Source organism: Myotis lucifugus, unplaced genomic scaffold (assembly GCF_000147115.1).
Source record: "Myotis lucifugus unplaced genomic scaffold, Myoluc2.0 scaffold_632, whole genome shotgun sequence".
Classification (NCBI taxonomy): domain Eukaryota; kingdom Metazoa; phylum Chordata; class Mammalia; order Chiroptera; family Vespertilionidae; genus Myotis; species Myotis lucifugus.
In genome coordinates this window covers 346,300-355,592 of record NW_005871680.1, presented here as the reverse complement: position 1 = coordinate 355,592, position 9,293 = coordinate 346,300, and the positions used below count along the sequence as shown (strand labels likewise).

Sequence of the window (9,293 nt, the reverse complement as noted above, 5' to 3'; positions counted from 1 at the left end):
TATTATCAAAGAGTTACTAAGTAGTAACTTAGTAACCAAAACCTGCAATCAAGAACACTCATGGCCCTGACTGGTTTGGCTCAGTGGATGGAGCGTCGGCCTGCGGACTGAAGGGTCCCAGATTTGATTCAGGTCAAGGGCATGTACCTTGGTTGTGGGCACATCCCCAGTAGGGGGTGTGCAGGAGGCAGCTGATCAATGTTTCTCTCTCATCGATGTTTCTAACTCTCTATCCCACTCCCTTCCTCTCCGTAAAAAAATCAGTAAAATATAAATATTTTTTAAAAAGAACACTCATGGCTTTCAGTTCAATGCAACAAAATTCAAAGTCCAGAAATAAACTCCATACTTTGGGTTAATTGATTTTCAACAAGGGTGCCAAGACAATTCAATGGGGAAAAGAAGTTTTTTCAACAAATAGTGCTGGACAACTGGATATCCACATGCAAAAGAATGAATTTGGAACACTACTTCACACCATATACAAGAGTAACTTATGACAAATAACCTATTTCACAAGAAGGGCAAAGGATCTGAATAGACATTTCTTTAAAAATATTGCTCACAAGCACAAATGGCCATTGAGTAAATATGACACTCAACATCATGTATTAGTCATCAGAGAAACAAAAACCAAACCACAATGGGATACCACTTCCAGACCCACTAGTATGGCTACAATTAAAAACATAGGCAGAAAGGCAAGTTAAGTATCGGCAAGTATGTGGTGAAAACAGATCCCTCATATCCTGCTGGCAGAAATGTAAAATGGTGCTGGTGTTTTAGAGTTCAAAAAAAAGTCAAATAGTTTTACCACATGACCAAGAAATTCCACTCATAGTCATACTCCCAAGAGAATTAAACATAAAATTTATTCAGGAATGTTCATAGCAACAATCCTCATTTGGAGTCAACAAAAACAAAGGTTCAAATCACTGTAATTTAGCCTTTCTAAGCCCCTCAGCTTTCCTAGCTGAAACATCAATAGATAAATAATCTGTAAGAATAAGGGGAAAGACTTAAAAGGCATCCAACATACAAAAGAGCCCACATCAAGTCTTTCATGTGTGCCATCTTATTTAATAGTCATCATCTCTATTTTACATACGTAGAAACTGGTGCCAAGAAGTTTAATAAGTTGCCCAAATTATAGGAGATATCATTGGATCTCCAAACTTATAATACTTGAGCCAATTTCTATTCTGTAAGACCAGATGACTCAAGGTAAGAGCATGTAGACAATTGTCCCTAAAAAAAAATCAAGCCTTTCTAATTCTAGCATATGGGTTGTATTCTAAACCAACACGGTTCTTTCAGCCGTGGTAAAACCAGCTAGTACCCCTATCCTAACTCTCAACCCTATCCTAACTCTCAACCCTGACCAATTTTCTTTTAAAATGTTTGAATCCTCAACAAATGTAGGTATCTAAAATTAAATTTTCAATCTTGGCAAGTGTGACATGCTTTACTTTATACTATTTTTCTTGACCCAGCAATATAAATAGGTACCATCCAGCAATATAAATAGGTACCATGTTAGTAGTAAGCAATCTAAAATGATCTTCCATTTGGGAGAAAAATATACAAAAGTTGGGTGTTGATGGGTGAGGAGCAAGAGGAAGATATTATATAGCATCACTATTCATTAGAGCAGTGGTTTCTACCTTTCCACAATCCACTGCAAGAAAAGTCTTTTCTATTTCTAAATAGTACATGTCTATATATATATACTAATACAATAAAACATTAATTCTGTTCAAAAATCATCAACTAATCCTTACTTTTACTATATATAATAAATTGATTTTGTGATCCACTGATGGTTCTCAAGCCTGCAGTTTTTAAGAAAACAATTGATTAGAGCAAATTTTTGAAACTAATATCTAACAGCTGAGAGGAGGCACTGTTAATTAAGCAAGCTTTAAGAACCACAGAACACAACCCTAATACTACGATTATGGATTATCAGGATCCATGGAAATACTCATTAAGAAATAAAATAAAGTAAAAACCCTAACATGAACACTGATCACACCCATATATTTCTTGGCTACTGGGAAAGAGAAAGGAGTTGGGTAATTAGCTAGTGCATTTTCTGTTCTTGAGATATTTTCTCTATAAAGTGTACTGCAAAATCAGAGAGCTGCTTGAAGCCTGGCTTATTTACCATGTCTTCAGACAGATCATCTCTGGGGCTTTGTTAATATATATATGTATGTATGTATATCTCAAATCTTAGAGGGCTGTTAAGAGGAAATAAAACACAAAAGCACCAAGTACAATGCCAATTACTAGTGGGTGGATGCTCAATATTCTGTAGCTGCAAACATTCTTAGACAACATGCTATTAAGCCAAACCTATCTGAATTTTGCCTTTCAGATAATTCTTTTTTAAAAAGTAACATACTTTTATAGCCATTTTCTTTCCTTATTCATACAGTACCTCAATCCGTAGCTTGCTCCTCCCCATTAAAAATTAGATTGTCCCTGGCTGGGTATCTCAGTTGATTGGAGCGTCTTACCAATACGCCAAGGTTGTGCCTGAATCCCTGCTCAGGGCACATACAAGAATCAACCAATGAATGAATGCATAAATAAGTGGGGTCTCTCTCTCTCTCTCTCTCTCTCTCTCTCTCTCTCTCTCTCTATATATATATATAATTTGATTAATTAAAAATCCTAATTCAACTTGGACAAAACATATAAGAAACAGATTTCAGTCCAACAGAGCAATACAGGAAAGAAGCAAAGGGTAATAGCGTTGGGGTCAAGCAGCTACATAGTGGCTGCTTTCTTGTGCAAGTTACTGAATTAGTTCTCTCATCTCCAAATGGGAAACTATAGCAGCCACACCTCATGGGGTTGCTTTGGGAATTGGGAACACATTCAAAGCACCTTAATAATCCAGAAGTATTCAACAAATGGTTAACTATTCTTCTTAATAAATTAAATCAGTTTGAGAAACTGTCTTTTAGACAATTTTACCTTCTCAGATATATTTGAGACCGTCAAAAATACTTATCTTTTTGCCCAGCTGGTGTGGGTCAGTGGTAACCAGGAGGTCATAGTTCAGATTCCTGGGTCAGGGCACATGCCTGTGTTGTGGGCTCGATCTCCAGTTAGTAATACTGCAATAATAATTGTATGGTGTCAGATGGGTACTAGGACTTATGGGGAGGGGTCATTTCTTTAATTATATAAATTTCTAATCACTATGCTGTACATCTGAAACTAACCTTCTATAATAATAAAAGCATAATATGCTAATTACACCAGACAGCCGAACGACCTTCCAGGCATCCTTCCGGATGACCTTCAGGTCGAAGCCAGGGCTATGAGGGCCGAGGCAGCTGCCGTGGCAAGGCCCTTGCACGAATTTTGTGCATTGGGCTTCTAGTATAAAATAATACTGAATGATAACTAATTGATAAAATTCTTTAAAAGGGGGAGAGAAATCAACAAAAAAGAAGTGCTTTGAAGAATGAAATCTACTTACAAATTATGAATAAACTTTTTGTCAGTACCTGTATCAAGTAAAGGTTCCATAACTAACTTACTCATAACATTCACATTTTTTCAAATTTTTATTTTAGAGAGGAAGGGGGGGAGAGAGAGAGAGAAACATCAATGTGAGAGAGAAACTTAGATCAATAGCCTCCTGTAAGCACCCCAACTGGGGATTGAACATGCAACTTGGGTATATGGCCTGACTGGGAGTGAAACCTGCAACCTTTTGATGTACTACACAGGACAATGCTCCAACTGAGCCACACCAGCCAGGGCAATATTCACATTTTAAAATCACCTATATTTTAGTAAATGAAGTGTACGATATATCATAATGTTTAACATACTTGAATAGTCAACACTTTAAAGTTAGGGTTAACGTACATCCAAAACGGGCCTCAGTATGCCCCCAAAACTGTTTATACAGTACAGGTTTCTACAAGAATCCATAGCTTTTATCACATTTGCAAAGAAGTCTTGACCAAAAGAAGGTTAATTGGCATGATCCTACTAAAAACACATTCTGAAGGCTACATACTGATAAAGTAAAATTTGCATTTATCAAAGGTAGTTTGTTTTTTTGTTTCTGTTTTTTTATGGAATGCTTCTCGAATTTGTGCCATACTTGCACAGGGGCCATGCTAATCTTCTCTGTATCCAATTTTAGGACATGTGCTGCCAAAGCAAGCACCAAAGGTGGCATTTTAAGCAAACTAGATTCTAAATTCTTAAAACATGCTAAATTCACATAGTCCAGAAGCAGGCATACTCTACTTTGCAAATACTGAATACCTATTAAAAGCTTAAGCTTCTGAGCTAAAATGTCCTTCCAGAAGTCTGAGCTACCTACCCTTTACATCAAGCATGTCAAACTCGCGACCCACAACGAATATTTTTGCAGCCCAGCCAATATAACAGAATGTAGAAACATTTAAATAAAAATTTTGTAACTTAATTTTTACAATATCCTGTTATACATAATTACTAATAACAAACTACATTAGCTAATAATGACTGATTACTATAATCGTATTGCATTCATTTCCTTATGCGCAGGCGCACCATTTCTCTCCACTAATACTAGCAGCGAATATTTTAGCAGCCGATTGCCACATAATTCGTCTTGGACTGACTTGTTTGGTGTGAGCAACAGGAAATATTTTGCTTTCGGAGAACAAGAAAAATAGGTTTATTTGCATTACGCTTATTAATTTGTGCAGTTATTCAGTGTCTGATAAGTTAATGTTCAAGAAAATATTTTTATTAAAATGTTCCATTATTTTATGTTAACGATTACTCATTTATTTCAACCCTCTGTATTCAGCATGTCTCTATCAAAATAAACCTATGTTTCTATGAAAATTTAAGCTTTTGTGTGTTTTTTTTGCAGCCCACATAAACTTAAACCTTATTTGGCCCTTAGCCTTTGAGTCTGACATGCTTGCTTTACATTAATTTACATACTCTTATAAACAAAGTAGCTCAGAAAGCTTTATTTTTAAAAGCCTTTATTCACATGCCATCTTATGGTTGTATAAATTTCATTTTTGCTAAACTTCCATATAAGTAACAAGAACTATTTCCTTCAGAATCATCATTCAGTTTGACTTGCTGATTATCAATACAAATCATAATTAGAATACTGGCTACTTACTCGAGATTTACTTCACTCTCAAATACTCAGGTTCAATATTAATGCAATTATCTAATGAAGCTGGCTGAATATTACAACATTACTATTCATCAAACTCTCCAATAGTATTTTGATTCACTGGACAGAGCATCTGCAGTATTTTTAGCAATGGATCGCTCCTGAAATTGACAAGATGTTTTTAGATGTAACTAAAGTTAACCTAATTCTAATGTAAGATCCCCGTTTTATATCCTACACAAACATTGCACCAAAATTTTAAACAGCCAAATACTAGGCCATCCTTGCCAAAAGGACCATTTCCTTTCATTTACTCTTAAGTCTCAGAGCAGGTACATAAGATGCTCTTGATTAGATGAAATTATCTAAATCCTGAATTTTTAAAATAAGGTGACTAATGTCGTGTACTCCAAGTATTCCTTTGTTAAATTTTCAAATGCAAATTGTTAATTTGGGGTCAATTTCCCTGCTAAAATAAGTGCATTGTTACCTCTGTATTCCTAAGTAAACTCTGCTACAAACCCTGTAACACAGGCAAATATTTATAAGGAAGACAATTCCACTTGGCTGACTTGTTCTGCTTAATGGTCCTTATTTATATGCCATTATTTCTTAAACCTTTAAAATCTTCTACCTTCCTATCTTTCATTGTACCAATATGTCCCCAGGTTGAAAAATCCCTGTATTATCTACACATACCCAAAAGCAAAAGAAAAAAATGTGGTTTCTAGTTATTACATCTAGATTCCACAGTTCACTATAATTAACTATATCCTTAGCAGATAATTAATAGTTTACACTGTACAAGAGTGAATTCACTAAGAAAAATGTTCTTTCCTATACATTAAGCAATCACATAATTGACCAAATAAAAGGGGGTAGGGAAAGCTCACAAGAGTAGCTTCCTAACACTGTCACAAAGCAAGAGAAGATGACCAATAGAACAAAATACTCCCAAATCAAATTCATAATATCTGCCATTTTAAAACAGATCCTCTAAATCTCAAAATATTCCTAGAAAAGCAAAGTAACCCTTAAAAGTATAGCTGTCTTCTGACTTAAAATACTACTTAAATTTAGACCTAGAAAAGAGCCTTAAAAAATTACCTGATGCAATTTCCTCATATTCGAAAAGAGGTTGTGGAGGGAACATTTTTGACTAATATGAAACTACACATACTCATCTGGAAAAAGTTAATTTTTGAAGAGAATTCCACGTCTGTTCAGTAGCCATTAGCCCTGCTAACTACTGAGCACTTGGAAATGCAACTAGCCCAAAGTGAGATGTGCTGAATTGCCAAATACACTCTAGATTTCAAAGACTTAGTATTAAAAAAAAAGTGGTGGTTCTCATTTATCTGGTTATTTAATGAAGTCCACTCTTAATCAGAACACCCACACAGGCAAAGCATGCAGTTGACTAGGCCTCCTTTACCCCAGTCAGGTCACATGAGGCAGTGCTGACAACGTTACTGGGGATCCGGATTCTTCAATTCTCATCTAGCCACGGAAAATAATCATTGGCATTCTGGAGTGGAGAACATCCTTTACTATCTAAATAAAAGCTTCTCAGACTATTAAAATATTAAGTGATTACAAAAGCATGCTATGCTGGTCATTGATGGCAAATTTTCCTCATTCCTGAGGGGAAAATACTCTACCAAATAGAAACAAACAGAACTGCTATTAATACTCCTTGAAGACCAGTTCTATGGAGAAAAATACCCTTTAGAAGAAGTTTTTCAGACTTTTTTTTGACACTGTCAGAAAAACATATGTTGCAAAAATACACCTCTACAGCTGAATCAACAAGTATTTTCTATTTTTTAAAAATTCTGATCATCACCCACTAATTTGATTTAATGACTCAATGAACTGGAATCTACAGTTTGAAACATTAATCTTTATTTCTTTCTATTAAGTCTGAACTAAATGATTTACAAACTTTCTCTTTATGACACTTGCAAAATTCCCGAGTCTCTCAAATTCAACAGAGCTTCAATTTTGTGAAGAGGAAAATACCCTTTAGCTGTGACTGCAAAGTAACTATCCAAAAAGGGTTCATTTCCCACATAAACTATCACTGTCTGTACCCTAGTGACACATTTTTTAAAATATATTTTATTGATTTTTTACAGAGAGGAAGGGAGAGGGATAGAGAGTTAGAAACATCGATCAGCTGCCTCCTGCACACTCCCCACTGGGGATGTGCCTGCAACCAAGGTGCATGCCCTTGACGGGAATCGAACCTGGGACCCTGAAGTCCCCAGGCCGACGCTCTATCCACTGAGCCAAACCAGCTAGGGCCCTAGTGACACATTTTAAAATGCTATTTAATCGTAACTGAATTTAAAAGGGGTCAAGACATTTGTCTACGATCAAAAAGCTCAAAACTTTAAAAACAGTACTTTTAGCAATTGTGTACAAATAAATCAAACACCCTCACAAAACCACTCAAAATAACTTACAAGTTTACAAGTATTTACTTCCTTAACTATACATACTCCCTGAATATACTGTAACTGAACCTGACCCCCATACAGCAAATAAAAAACACCTGGATATAAACAATCGTGTCCTAAAATACATAATTTTACTATTGTGAGATTTCCAGGTCAATATAAATAAATGCAGGGGACTGCTAATGAGGTTTTAACTTAGGAATTCAGTGCCAAGAAGACAGTACTTAGTACAATTTTAAAAAGTAAACTCATCCAGTCTCCTAATTACTTCAAGAATGTAACACTCACTGTGCCCAATGCCTCCTCCTCGTTTGCCAACCCTCTCGTCAATAAGAAGTTTGCTCAAACACGCCTCATCTCTGGCACAGAAGGCACGGGTCCAGGCCCTACTGTAAAAGTTGGAGAGACAGAGGGCCATTGCTGGCCAAGGACAGAAAGGTGACATAGTCCTCGCACCGGAGCCCGCCGGGCACGTGCACCAGCCAGCCTGCTTCCAGGGGTGCAGCCGCCACTCGGGGCTGGGGCCGCTGGCGGGGGCCCAGGTGGCCAGGCACAAACCCATCCCCCGTGATCCCATTGACTCCCGCCCGACCCACTGCCCCGCCAAGGACGGCGGCCCCGGCGGCCCAGCTGCTCCGGGACTGAGACTGCGCTCGGCCGAGTGGAACAGGGGCAGGGAGCCAGCGCAGGGACGGCCCGCCAGCACGCTCGCTCGCGTCCGGGCCCCCCCGCACTTCCTACATTCCCTCCCGCAGGCCAGCCCCCAAGGCCAAGGTCTCCCCGGCCCACAAACTTGATGGCGGAAGTGACGTTGAGGACCTGGCGACTCCAGTAGCCAGTCACGCTACGGCGGGGGGAGGCGCCGGCCAATGGGCGACGACCGGGGGCCGGACTTCCCCCCAAGCTGGCTTGCAGCGGGGGAAGGGAGGATTGAAGAATGTGAAGAATGACCCCTCCCCCCGCCCGAGAGGCGCTGGGCGGGAAGCGGAGGGGGCTGGGGCCAGCCGGCCGCGCCACGCGGCGCCCATCCCCCGCCGGCACCACCGCCACCCGCGGTCCCCCTCGAGGCCAGCCAGCCTGCCCGCCCCAGCCCCCAGGCCCCTTCCGGTCGGCCCCAAAGCTCCCTTTCTCCCACCGCCCCAGGGAGTCAAGCGAAGGAAAATGGCGACAGGCCCGCGCGCGCCGTCCGTTTACCCTGCTGACCTCGGGCTCGTAGAAAAGGCCACCGCCTGCAGTTTCCCTTCGCGGAGTCAGCCCGGCCTTCGTTCCCGCCGCCACCCGCCATCCCCCGGGAGCGGCGCGCGAAGACGCGAAAGGGAGCGCGGGCGGAGGGCCGTGGCGGCCTGAGGGAAAGCAGCGCGGGCGCCGGGAGGCCGAGGCGGGTGCGGACCCGAGCTCAGCGCGCGAGCCCATTGGCTGGACTGCCTGATTGACGTTCGCCTCGCCCTTTCGCCTGGGCGGAAACGAGCGCCCGGACCCCACTGGAGGGCGGTGGCTGGGCCCGCCCTGTGCTGGGCGGTCACCGCGGGAAGGGCGCGCGGGCCCGCCCACCCTGTCCGCTCAGGGTTTCCGATTGAACTGCCGGTGAGTGGTGGGCGGTGTTTCTCTCCCCTCCCCCTCCCCCCCCAGCGTGACCACGGCCGGTGCCGTCACGTGGCGGCCGAGAGCGCGCC

The 9,293-nt window shown here is 40.9% G+C and overlaps 1 long non-coding RNA gene and 1 pseudogene across 1 annotated transcript; both read right to left on the bottom strand.

The window, feature by feature from the left end:
- Nucleotides 1-2,766: 2,766 nt before the first annotated feature.
- LOC111823713 lies at nt 2,767-8,956 on the bottom strand. Its single transcript, XR_002826785.1, has 3 exons — nt 8,824-8,956; nt 7,909-8,009; nt 2,767-3,128 (listed from the first exon to the last, which is right to left on the bottom strand). It is a non-coding gene; the product is annotated as an uncharacterized LOC111823713 (long non-coding RNA).
- Nucleotides 4,098-4,198, bottom strand: LOC111823714 (annotated as a pseudogene).
- Nucleotides 8,957-9,293: the final 337 nt, after the last annotated feature.